We start from the raw sequence: 12,348 nt of genomic DNA, 5'->3' as shown, positions 1-12,348 counted from the left end.
TATTGAGTTTGTGACATTGGATCAAATACTTAAAGAAGGTGAGAAATATGGAAGAAATGTGCTTCAGGCAGAAGGAAACATCCAGTGCAAAGGCCCCTGAGGCAGAGGAATGTCTACAATGTTTAAGGATCAGCAGAGAGGCCAATGTGGCTGGAATGAAGCAAATCAAAGGAAGATCAATAAGATTGTAATGAGGGCCAGATTATAGACAGCCTTGAAGGCTATGGTAAGAACTTTAACTTTGACTCTGAGTGCAATAAAGAGCAACTGCAGTTTTGACCAGAATACCCCAGGTTAGGTGAATATGCTCTTGTTGATGAATATCTAGATTGTTTCCAATCTTTTATTGTTACAAATGACGCCCTAATAAACATTCTTGAGCATGTCTTCTTGAGCCCATGTGCAAGTTCCTCTGGAGAATATACCTAAAAGTGGAATATCTAGATCATAAGTATATGTATTTTCAGAGCTTATCAAATTACTCTGAAAAGTGGTTGTATTAATACCAATTTGTTATTCTACTTAGCACTGTATGAGAGTTCTAGTTTATCCACTCATCCACAACATTGAGTATTTTCAGCTATTTTCTAATTTTTTATTTCAATGTTAACTAGTAAAGTTGGGCATTTTTAAATATGTTTAATGGCCATATGCATTTTACTTTTTGTTAATTGTCTATTTATATCCTGTTTTCATTTTGTATTTCTTTTAATGCACTTCTTATTGATTTGTGGGAGTTATTCATATATTATTGATATCAATATTTTATCAGTTATATGCATATATTGCTTTTCGTTTCCTACTGTAACAAAATGTCACAAACTTAGTGGATTGAACAACACATATTTATTGTTTTACGTTGCTGTAGATTGGAAGTTCAACATGGATCTTAATGAAATAAAATCATAGTGCTGACTGGGGTGCATTTATGGAGCTTAGAAGGAAGAATCCCTTTTCTTGCCTCTTCCACCTTCTAGAGGCCACCCCGTTCCTTGCTCACAGCTCCTTCCTTCATCTTCAAAACCCAGCAATGTTGCATCTCTGACCATTCTTCCATAGTCATACCTCATCTGACCATAGCCAAGAAAGGTTCTCCATTTTTAAGGATTCATTCAGGATTATCTCCCCCATCTCAAGGTCCTTAACCTTAGTCACAAATACAAATTCCCTTTTGCAATGTAAGGTAACATATTCACAGATTCTAGGGATTAGGATGTCAAGAGAATGGTTTGATAAACCCCCATAAGCCCATTCCCCAGATTCAACAATTACCAACATTTCATCACATTTGCATGAGCTCTTTGGTCCTTGCTTTTTAAAGTATTTTTTCAGTGAGGTACAGCTTACCTACAATAAAATACATAGATTCTAAGAGCAAGATATAGGACATTCTATCCCCCAGAAGGTTTCTTCCTGCCCCTTTGCTGAATCCTAACCCCCACACCAGCACCGCCAGCATCCCCTAGGCAGCCATTGTTTTTATTTCCATCTTAAATGTAGTAATAGAATCTTTTGCAGCTGGCTTCTTTTATTCAAAATAATGTCTTAGAAGTGTGTTCATGTTGTTCCATGTATCAGTAGTTCCTCCCTTTTTACTGCTGAGTATTATTCTAATGCCTAAATATGCCACAATTTGCTTATTTATTCTGCTAGTCGAGGGACATTTTAGTTGTTTCAAGTTTGGGTCATTATGAATAGAGCCACTATTGATATTCTCATAAAAGTCTTCTTATGGACATATGTGTTCATTTCTCTTGTGTAAATACCTATAAGTCATGGGGTAGGTATATACTTAACTTTATAATAAAGTTCAGAAGAAATTGCAAAATAGTTTTTCAAATTACCTAATTTTACTTTCTCAGCAGCAATGTATGAGAATCACAGTTGCTCCACATCCTTGCTTACGTTTATTATTGTACATCTTTTTTATTTTAGCTATTTTACCTAGTATGAAGTGGTATTTTCTTGTGATTTTTATTATATTTCCCTAACATCTAATGATTTGGGCAGCCTTACATGAGCTTACTGGCCTTTCATAACTCATTTGTTTTTGTGTCATTAAACATTTTATTTTTGAGTTGTTAGAGTTCTTTATATAGTCCAGATCTAAGTATTTTGTCAGATATAGGTATCACAAATATTTTCCACCAGTCTATGGTTTTGTTGATTCATTTCTTGTACATCTTTTAATGAGTATACTTTTTTTGCTTTTTTATTGAGGTGTAAGTTACATACGATAAACTGTACATGTTGAAAGGTTTCAACTTGATGAATTTTGACACAGGCATACACCTTTGAAAACATCACTACAATCAAAATAATGAACATTTCTATCACCCTAAAATTTCCTGGTGCCCTTTAATAATCCATACCTCCCTCCACCCCATCCTCACACAACCACTTATCTTTCTGTCACTATATATTAGTTTGCATTTCTTAAAATGTTACATAAAATACATTGAATCACTCGGTATGTATTCTTCGTTATACCTAGCTTCTTTCACTCAGCATAACGACTTTGAGATGGATCCTTACAACTGTCTATATCAATAGTTCATCCCTTTTCATCACTGAGTAGTATTTCATTATATAGATATACCATAACTTATTTATTTTACCAGTTGATGGCTATTTGCATTTTGGGAGGTTTTGGATATTACACAAACAGCTGCTGTGAACATTCATGTACAAGTCTCTGTGTGGATGTGTTTTCATTTACCTGGCATAAATACTTTGGAGTAAAATGGCTGAGTTGTATGGTAAGTGTATATTTAGTCTTTTAAGAAACTGTCAAACTGTTCTCAAAGGGTTTTATAGCACAAATTGTCAGCAGGGCTATGCTCTCTCTGAAGGCTGTGGAAAAGAATCCTTGCTTGCCTCTTTCCTAGCTTCTTACGGTTGTTGGCAATTTTTCGTGTTCGTTGACTTGCAGCTGCATCACTTCAATCTCTGCCTCTGCCTTAATATGGACCTCTTCCCTGTGTTTCCTTTGTATCTGTGTATCCAAATATCCCTCTTCTTCCTCTTACAAAGTCACCATTCACAGAATTAGGGCTTATCCTAATCCAGTATGATTTGATTACATCTCCAAAGATCCTATGTGCAAAAATAGATTCACAGGTACCAAGGGTTAAGACCTCAACATACCTTTTGCAGAACACAGTTCATGACCTCAACATATCATGCAGAACACAAATCCCACAACAATGTGGATTTATCTTTACTAGTCCTACTTGTAATTTTGAGTTCATAAGTGCACACTTGCTGTAAGGATTCATGTCTTTCTTTAATTCAGAAAAAAATGTCAAATACCTCTTAAAATATCTAGCATTTTATTCAGTCTCTTTCTTTGGAACTCCTCTTAAAAATATGGAAAATCATAAATCTACTTGCTGTGTCTCTTAACACCTTTTTCATATTTTTTAATATCTTTTTTTGTTCTGTTTTCTGGGTTAATTATTCTATACTATCTTCCAAATTTCTAATGCTGTTTTTAACTGTGTTAAAACTATAACTCATTATACCTATTGAGGATTTTTGCTTTTGTTTTCATTTTCTCATTTCAGTTACTGTATCTTTTAGCTTAAATGTATCATTTCAATTTTATTCTTTTATATTTTAGCTGTCATTACTATGTGTTAGGAGCAGATAAAAGGGTGTCAAAGTAACAATTTATGTAATCATCTAGATCAAAAGTCTTCTTAAACTCCCTCCCAACAGGTTCCTAACCCTAAGAATTTGGCACTGTTTACCAACCCTTCTATTTTGAAATGCTCTTCTCCATTGGCTTCAAGATAAAACTCTATCCCTCTTCTCTTGTCTTCCTTCTTAGATTTCTTCTGGGTTAATTTTACCCTGGTCTCCCTTCAGATGTTGGGTGATCTCATACAATTCTATTCTTCTGTAGCTAAGAAAAAGTTATTAAAGGTTTTTGAAAAGAAGAATAGAATACTTCAGACATCTCTGTGAAAAGGATTTTTTAAACCCCATATTGAAGAAACTCTTTGCTACATTCAGCTATAGATATAGATTCAGATATCCACAGGAAAATTGCTCTAATCATTCTTCACTGCGGAATCAGCGTGACAAATTATCTTGTACTGACACAGATTCTTTCTCCAGAGTGACTGTAACTCACCTTTGATATCTCACAGGATTAATGCAAGTACTGTCAGGTTGGCAACTGACAGAAATCAAACATGGGGCTACTCTGAAATGCAGATGGTTCTTCTTGGCAATTAATCTTTTTCAAGGCAAAATGGGTGCCTTGGTTTGGAGGTTGTCTGTTACCCAATAGTAGCACCAAATAATAGCCACATGTATAACTCCCTTAGAAAAGTGGGGGGAAGGGATTCCTCATTTGCTACCCTTCCAAATGATAAAAGTAAAGTTAATTTCAGTAGTCCAAAAGAGAAAAGGCCAGACCAAGATGCACCCAGTTGCCTTGGAATTATACTTATAGTCCTAATAATAATAATAATAGCTAACATGGACAATGTTTTTACGTAGTCAGGTATTTTTCTGAGTACTTTATATACATTAACTAACAATCCTCATAACTTCTCTATAAAGTGAGTATTATTTTTACCCCCACTTAACACCTGACAAAACTCAGGAACAGAGAGATTAAATAAGTTGATCACAGATGCAATACATCTTATAGGCCCCCAACTCTTGGTCTTCTTTTCTCTTCTTCAAGAATTACCTTCACCTTCTCTAATCACTCGGAGACAGAGTGACCAGATAAAATATAGGATGTCCAATTAAATGTGAAGCTCCAATAAACAGCAAATAACTTTTTAGTAGAAATATGTCTTATATTTGGGACATACACTAAAATACTATTTCTTGCCTATCTAAAATCCAAATTAACTGGATGTTCTGTATTTTTATTTGCTAAATCTGGCAACCCTGCCTAGGGACTTTGTGTTCTCCCTACCTCATCAAAATTGCTCATTAAGAAAATTATAGGCTGGGCGTGGTGTTTCATACAAGTAATCTCAGCACTTTGGGAAGCCGAGGGCGGGTAGATCACTTGAGGTCAGGAGTTCGAGACCAGCCTGGCCAACGTGATGAAATCCCATCTCTTCTATAAGTACAAAAATTAGCCAGGCATGGTGGCACATGCCTGTAATCCCAGCTGCTCAGGAGGAGAATCACTTGAACTGGGAGGCAGAGGTTGCAGTGAGATGGCACCAGCCTGGTTGACAGAGCCAGATTCTGTCTCAAAAAAGAAAAGAAAAAAGAAAAGAAAATTATAACTGCCCATGTATTTTTTTTTTAATTGAAATCAACCTGTCCTCCTTCTCAGATATAGTCACAATTTAAATCTCATTTCAAATTTTGATATAATTTTAGAACTCAGTAAACAAGTGAGGGAGATCTTGGGGAATAATGAGAAAACTTATTTCCCTGGCCCTGAGAGTTCACTGGATACCTTTCTGGACTAAGCCCTATCTAGAGCTATTCTGTATGGAGATTCAGGATAAGCACCAGAAGGAGCCTCACCCAGACTATCCCGCCAGGCCAAAAACATCTATTCCAGGGTCTTGCAACTGCATTTGGAGCTGGACAGTCCTCTGCTGTGGTGGCCTGTCCCATGCATTGTAGGATGTTCAGCAGCATCCCTGGCCTCTACCCAGTAGATGCCTGTAACACCCACCCCTTTAGTTGTAAAAACTAAAAACATCTTCAGATATTGCCAAATGTCTTCCAGAGGCGAAATCCTCCTTGGCTAAGAACCACTGATCTAGGGCAATCCCAAACACAGGAGTCTTCTGGAAGGTAAATCCAAGAAATCTTTGAATGAAATAGATACACTCCCATCCTACTTGAAACAAATCAGGTGAGCATTTAATTGGCATTCTTATCACCTTGGCTGGTCGGTGACAAGGGTTCTCTTGGCTGTATTTGTCTAATTTCCCTTCAGTGGGCCACTACAGAATGCACAGTTTTCAAAGGATTGCTCACTCATATAAATAGATAAGAAAAAAGTGCAGATGCTGCCTTATCTAATTAACTTTTATACAAAAATGGTATAGTTCTAGAAAGCTCAATTTAAAATCATTAAGATAATGGGCACTCTTTAGGAATATAAAGCCATTTATTTAGGCCTAAGAAAATTTAGGGATGGAGAGCATTACAAAGTTTTTAAAGCTATCCTTTGAAACATAATTACTTTCCCTATACTTAGTTTGTATATTGAATTTTTTAAAGTCATAGAATTTCTGTTTACAGCTGCAGAGTCCAAATGATGAGGTTTTGATGCAACAAGGTGGAGACTACAAATGTGTGAAATATTAGTACCTGTATAGCCCAGAGACATGCCAGTTTTTACAGGCTTGGTGCCCCTATGCCCTGCTGGACTTAGAGAAAGTCAGCCTGGTTTAGACTGATCTAGAACCTGTTAAATTCATTTTTCACTCTTGGTTTCAGTTGTGGTAAAAACCACTCCACTGCATTACATCTCTAGCTGAAGTGATACATCAAATTACATCTTCATCTCCTCCTTTCCCTCCCACGCACACCCACTCCAGATGCTAGTGTCATCTCCTTAGTATTTTTCAGATTGGGGATCAGAAATGATGGAGTTCTTTAATATCCTTCAGCTCCATTTTCATTGCAGATATTGAAGGAAGAAAGTTAGATTTCTAGACGACCTAAGCCTTTTGCCAGTACCCCAGCCAGGACAGCAGTGGGAGATTAGGGCATCTGCACTTAGCCGTGCAGCAGTTGCAGTCGCAGTAGTTAACATTTTGGAATGCTTAATATATATATATCAGGCTCTGGTCAAAGAACTCTACATGTATCATCACATTTACTCTTCACAACAATCTTATGAAGTACTATTATTATCTCTATTTTGAGATAACTTGAGACACAGAAAGGTAAAGCAACTCATTTAAGATCACAAAGCTAGTAAGTGATGGTGCCATCCTTTGAACCCATATGCCTGACTTTGAGGTTCAACCTGTGACCCACTGTGCCATGGTGCACCATGCTGTAAGTTCCACTGAAGAGCATGCAGTTTATCCACAGGACAACAAGGCATCATTGGTGATCAGATGTGTGTTTCAGAAAGATGACTCTCTCTGCAATATTTGCGAAAAGACTGGAGGCAGAGAGGTCAATCCAGAAGCTCTGTGGGTGGCAAGATAAGGTGGCCTGGACTAGGACAATGCCTGTGGGGAAGGAAAGAAGGTAAAGTCAAGGAGGATTGTGGAGGCAGATGCAACAGAATCTGAAGGTTGAGTGGCTGTAAGGGTAAGGATGAAGGGGATCAAAGATGATGGCGAGATATCAACTTGCTGGTGCTATCATGCTATCATGCTCCAGGGAACACAGAAAGTATGAGAGTGAGAGAGATAGAGAACTAAATGTGGGATATATTTCCAACAGACAGGCTTCTGCTGCAAAAGGTACTTTTAGAAGTCTCATTAAATGGTGCAATGCTGATCTAACGGTGAACTAATGGGCAAGTAGCATCTGCCAGCAGGTGAGGGTAAAGGTGTATGGGGCCCCATGAGATCAAGCTGCCTGTTTGAAGAACAAAACAAGAACTGTGAGCCTAGTAGAGTGCTGACAGCCAATACCCAGATAGGGATGAGCTGGAGGGAGAAATGAATGACTCTCACTATGGACTGATCCTTCCCTTTCAATAGCCTCCAGATGGTCTGGGTACCAAGCCTGGAAAAGACAGAAGTCTCTCAAGTAAACCTGAGAAAAAGGGATAATGAAGCTCTTGTCCTGTAAGGGGGTCAGAAGGATGGGAGGAGAAGTGGGAAAGAATGAAGATGAAAATCACTTTTGACATGTGAATATTTCACAGATATAAAGGGGATTTCCACAGAAATAGCACATGCATTCTAAAGCAAACATCAAACTATCAGCCAATGCCCCCATCACCCAAGCTATCTAATGTGCAATTCCAGAGGGACCCAAGTTACCAGAGAACATCCATTAGATGCTAACTCCTTTGAGTAACAACTGCCTCCTATCAAATGAATCTTCAGACATTAACGCAGGAAGGGAGGGAAAAGTTTTGGAGTTTTAGCATACAGAGAATATTAGTCATCCAACATCTCCAAAATTTGTGTAAATGATACCTAGACAATATTAAAGCAATGTTTATTGAATGATGATTAAGTACCATTAATATTAAGTACTCTGTGCTGAGTGCTTTCTATTCAATTTTCTTTTTTTAAGGATGTGAGGCTTTTAACATTGTCCAGGTTGGCCTCGAACATGTAGCCTCGCCTCCTTGCGTGCCAGGACAACTGGCCTGAGCCACCATGGCTCCCAGTCCATTCAATTATCACAGTGAGGTAGATGGTGCTAATACCATCCCAAATAAGGAAACTGATGCTTAGAGAGATCATCAACTTAACCAATATCATACAGCTAATCAGTGGCAGAGTTAGGATTTGAACCCAGGTCTGTCTGACTTCAGAGGTCAAGCTCATCAGAACAGTATTGTTACCATGACTTTGAAGCTTATGAGAGAAATAACACGTTTCTCGGACTGTCTGTCCATATCTCCATTGTGAGGAAATCAGCATGGAGCAGCCTTATGCAGTGCTAGGTGAAGGGGTGGCTATTTCCTGCCACAAGAATGAGTTTCATTTTCCCTTCTCCACCCAGTGCAAGGAACTGCCAGGGAAAATTAGGCTCACTAAATTGATCACACCTCTACAGCCTTCAATTTGAGAATAAAGAATGAAGATATTTCACAATGAATATAGCAAAGCACTCAGGCCCTGTCACTAGACTCTGTTTAAAAAGATTTATGCAAGAGAAAAATGTAGATATTTTAAAGAAAGAATCTGAAAAGACTCTGAAAGTAGAGGGCTTCTACAAAGCTAGTCTAGACATTTACTTGTTATTCATGAACTCTAAAATGTATTGGAATAGAATCTGAATACGCTTAATAGATTTCATGGAGACTTAAATTAAACTTATGGAACTTACCTAATTCAATTCCCATTGAAAAAGCAAGTCATATTCTCCAGTGCTGGATCGAGCATGTTTCTGGAAGTCAATGGAAAGTGTTCAGAAGTAGGAGAGCTATGCCTTCACACATGAAAGAAGGCTGTGGCAGGCAGCTTTGCGCCTGTGGATAGAGGCTGGGCTGGCTCTTTACACTGCTTGACATTCACTTGGTAGCTCTGGGTTTCCTTCACATACCCACAATGGTACTTTCCCCTGTTGCCTTCGGAACAGCTAAGAACAACAGAACTATGCCTTGATAGCCCCCAAATACATGTACCTCTCTGTACATCTGTATATCATGCAAAATTACCAATGTGCTTTTAGGAGATCTCATCTCCCTGCTTTTTTGACCTTAAAGATTTATTGGCCAGATGCAGTGGCTCACGCCTGTAATCCCAGCATGTTGGGAGGCCAAGGAGAAGGATTGCTTGAGCCACGAGTTCAAGACCAGCCTGGGCAACATGGTGAAACCCTGTCTCTACAAAAAATATTTTAAAATCAGCTAGGCATAGTGGCACACATCTGTAGTCACAACTACTCAGGAGGCTGAGGTGGGAGGATCACTTGAGCCCTGGAGGTCAAGGCTGCAGCAAGCCATGATTCCACTACACTCCAGCCTGAGTGACAGAGAAAGACCCTGTCTCAAAACAAACAAAAAACTTTCTTCATTTAATGGAATGATGGAACATATAGATGATTGTATTCATTTTCTGTTGCTACTGTAACAAATTACCACAAATGTGACAGATAGCTCAAAAAACTACAATGTATTATTTTCCAGTTCTGGAGGTCAGAAATTCAAAATGGATGGGCAAGACTGTGCCCCTTCAGGAGGCTCTGGGGAGAACCCCTTTCTTTACCCTTCCTGGCCTACAGAGTTTGCCTTCATCCTTGGCTCATGGACCCTTCCTCCATTTTCAAAGCCAACAGCTTAGCATCTTCCAACCTCTGTCTGACTGTCACTCTCCTGCTTCCCTCTTAAAAAGATTTTTTGATTACACTGGGCCCACCTGGATAATCAAGGATCATCTCCCCATCTCAAGATCCTGAACCTAGTCACATCTGCAAAGTCAGTTTTATTACATAAGGGTAACATATTCTCAGGTTCCAAGGATTAGGACATACACATCTTTGAAGGCCATTATTCAGCATAGCACAGTGCTAGTTGTTTTTTTTTGTTTTTTGTTTGTTTGTTTGTTTTTTGTTTTTGTTTTTGTTTTTTTTTGAGATGGAGTCTCGCTCTGTCACCCAAGCTGGAGTGCAGTGGCGTGATCTCTGCTCACTGCCCCCGGGTTCATGCCATTCTCCTGCTTCAGCCTCCCGAGTAGCTGGGACTACAGGCGCCTGCCACCACAGCCGGCTAACTTTTTGTATTTTTAGTAGAGATGGGGTTTCACCATTTTAGCCAGGATGGGCTTAATCTCCTGACCTCATGATGCGCCCGCCTCAGCCTCCCAAAGTGCTAGGATTACAGGCGTGAGCCACCGCGACTGGCCAATGCTGGTTATTTTTAATGAACTTTCTTATTTGGAATAAGTTGGAAACAGTATGTTAGTCCCCAGGGGTTTTGTTTTGTTTTGTTTTAAGCTTTACTATCCATGAATTGCAAAAGTTGAGATACGATTATTATGAACCTCTGGCCAGTTTAAAGTTGAATATGAGCTTGGATAGGAAAAAGAACAGCAGAGTACAGAGAAGCTGTCCTGTGACCACCCAAAAAAGGAGTACAAAAAGATTATTGGTTTTTATTCATGCATTCAATAAGCATTTATTTACCAAAGCGCAGTCAGAGGTTTTTATGAGATACTTTGTAAGTACTGAGCACCATGTAGATGTAAAGAAAGATAAAACATGATTCCCAAAAGGCTCATAGTACAGCCGGTCCTTCCTATCCATGGGTTCCACATCCACAGATTTAACCAACTGAGAATCAAAAATATTTTTTAAGAAACAATAAAAAAATACAAATAAAAATACAGTATAACAACTATTTACTTAGCATTTACATTGTGTTATTAAAAGTAATCTGGAGATGATTTAAAGTATACAGGACGATTGGGTGGATTACATGCAAATATTATGACATTTTATATAAGGGACTTAAAAGCACCCAGGGATTGTGGTACCTAAGGGGGTCCTAGAACCAATACCCAGCAGATACTGAGGGACAACTGTATAGCTGGAGCAACTGTAACTAGGAACCAGAAAACAATCTAAGGCAAAGGGATTTGTTTACATTTCATTCGGAATGCAGAGCCTCATTTTCTATTATTCTTTATCCTGGCTGCAGCCAGGCAGAAGAACTAAATCACACTGAAACAGTGAGACATGCCCACCAGCATTTTGGTGGTGGATATTCAAGAGTTGAACACCATCAGAATCAGAATACATACATGAGATTCGCCTTGGAACTGCAATCACATTTTGGCTACCAGAACAGGGAGTCAAAACAAAAAACAGTTGTTGACCCAAAGGTTTCTACAAATACGGGTTTAAAGGGCAATGAACTAATGCTTCCAAATGGCTTTAATTCAGGGAAGACACACAAGTGGAATTTTAAAGAAAATATTATAGCCGAATGAATATAAAAGTGGTATTTTTAATTTCATGATACTTTTAAAATAATGAATCTATAGCATAGTCTGAGAAAGCCTAGTTGACTGAATTTATTCCCAAGCTATTGTTTTACATGAAAGCTGCAGAAATAGCCACAAGTCCAAGTTCACCTGACCAACGCCATCATTTCCAGGTGACACCACCCCCAGGAAGAAATTCTGTGGCTCAGCCACTGGAAAGGGCCTCATCCCGGCTCAGAGATATGGCAGGATGGGCTCCATCAAGCTCATTCTGCAGGTGCCTCCCTCCTGTGAAGCCTCAGCAGCTCAACAGGGCAAGAGGTGCGTACTGCCCCAGGGCTTGACATCTGCATGAGAAACAATCCTCCCACCTCCACTTTCACTGCTTTAGTAAATGCTGTGAGTGAAATAAAGTGAATGATGTGATGATAGTAACAGCTAATATTTACTTAGAATCTACTGCATATCAGGCAACATTCTAAGTGCTTAACATGTATTAGGTCAATGTAACGGTTAATACTAGGTGTCAACTCTATTGGATTGAAGGATGCCTGATGGCTGGTAAAGTATCGTTTCTGGGTGTGTCCGTAAGGGTGTTGCCAGAGGAGACTGACATTTGAGTCAGTGGACTGGGAGAGGAAGAATCACCCTCAATGTGGGTGGTCACCATCCAATCAACTGCCAGCATGGCTGGAAGGAGGGATAAGCTGGCTTGCTGGGACTTCTGGCTTCCATCTTTTTCCCTTGCTGGATGCTCCCTTTTGCTCCTCCTGCCTTTGGACAT

The 12,348-nt window shown here is 39.0% G+C and overlaps 1 protein-coding gene across 2 annotated transcripts in view; it reads right to left on the bottom strand.

Moving 5' to 3' along the window:
• The window catches only part of TNFSF11 (TNF superfamily member 11), a 195,338-nt gene that overhangs the window by 170,092 nt on the left and 12,898 nt on the right, over positions 1-12,348 (bottom strand). Inside the window, exon 1 of one of the 2 annotated variants that reach the window (XM_032150786.2) lies at positions 8,968-9,126. The exons of the other annotated variant lie outside the window; for it this stretch is intronic. The gene's annotated coding sequence lies outside the window, so the exon portion shown is untranslated. Of the gene's footprint in view, positions 1-8,967; positions 9,127-12,348 lie in introns of those variants that run through there. 2 annotated transcript variants of the gene reach the window in all.

Source organism: Hylobates moloch, unplaced genomic scaffold (assembly GCF_009828535.3).
Source record: "Hylobates moloch isolate HMO894 unplaced genomic scaffold, HMol_V3 SCAFFOLD_4, whole genome shotgun sequence".
NCBI lineage: Eukaryota > Metazoa > Chordata > Mammalia > Primates > Hylobatidae > Hylobates > Hylobates moloch.
Note: the sequence above shows the minus strand (reverse complement) of the source record. Positions and strands in the feature narration are given on the sequence as shown.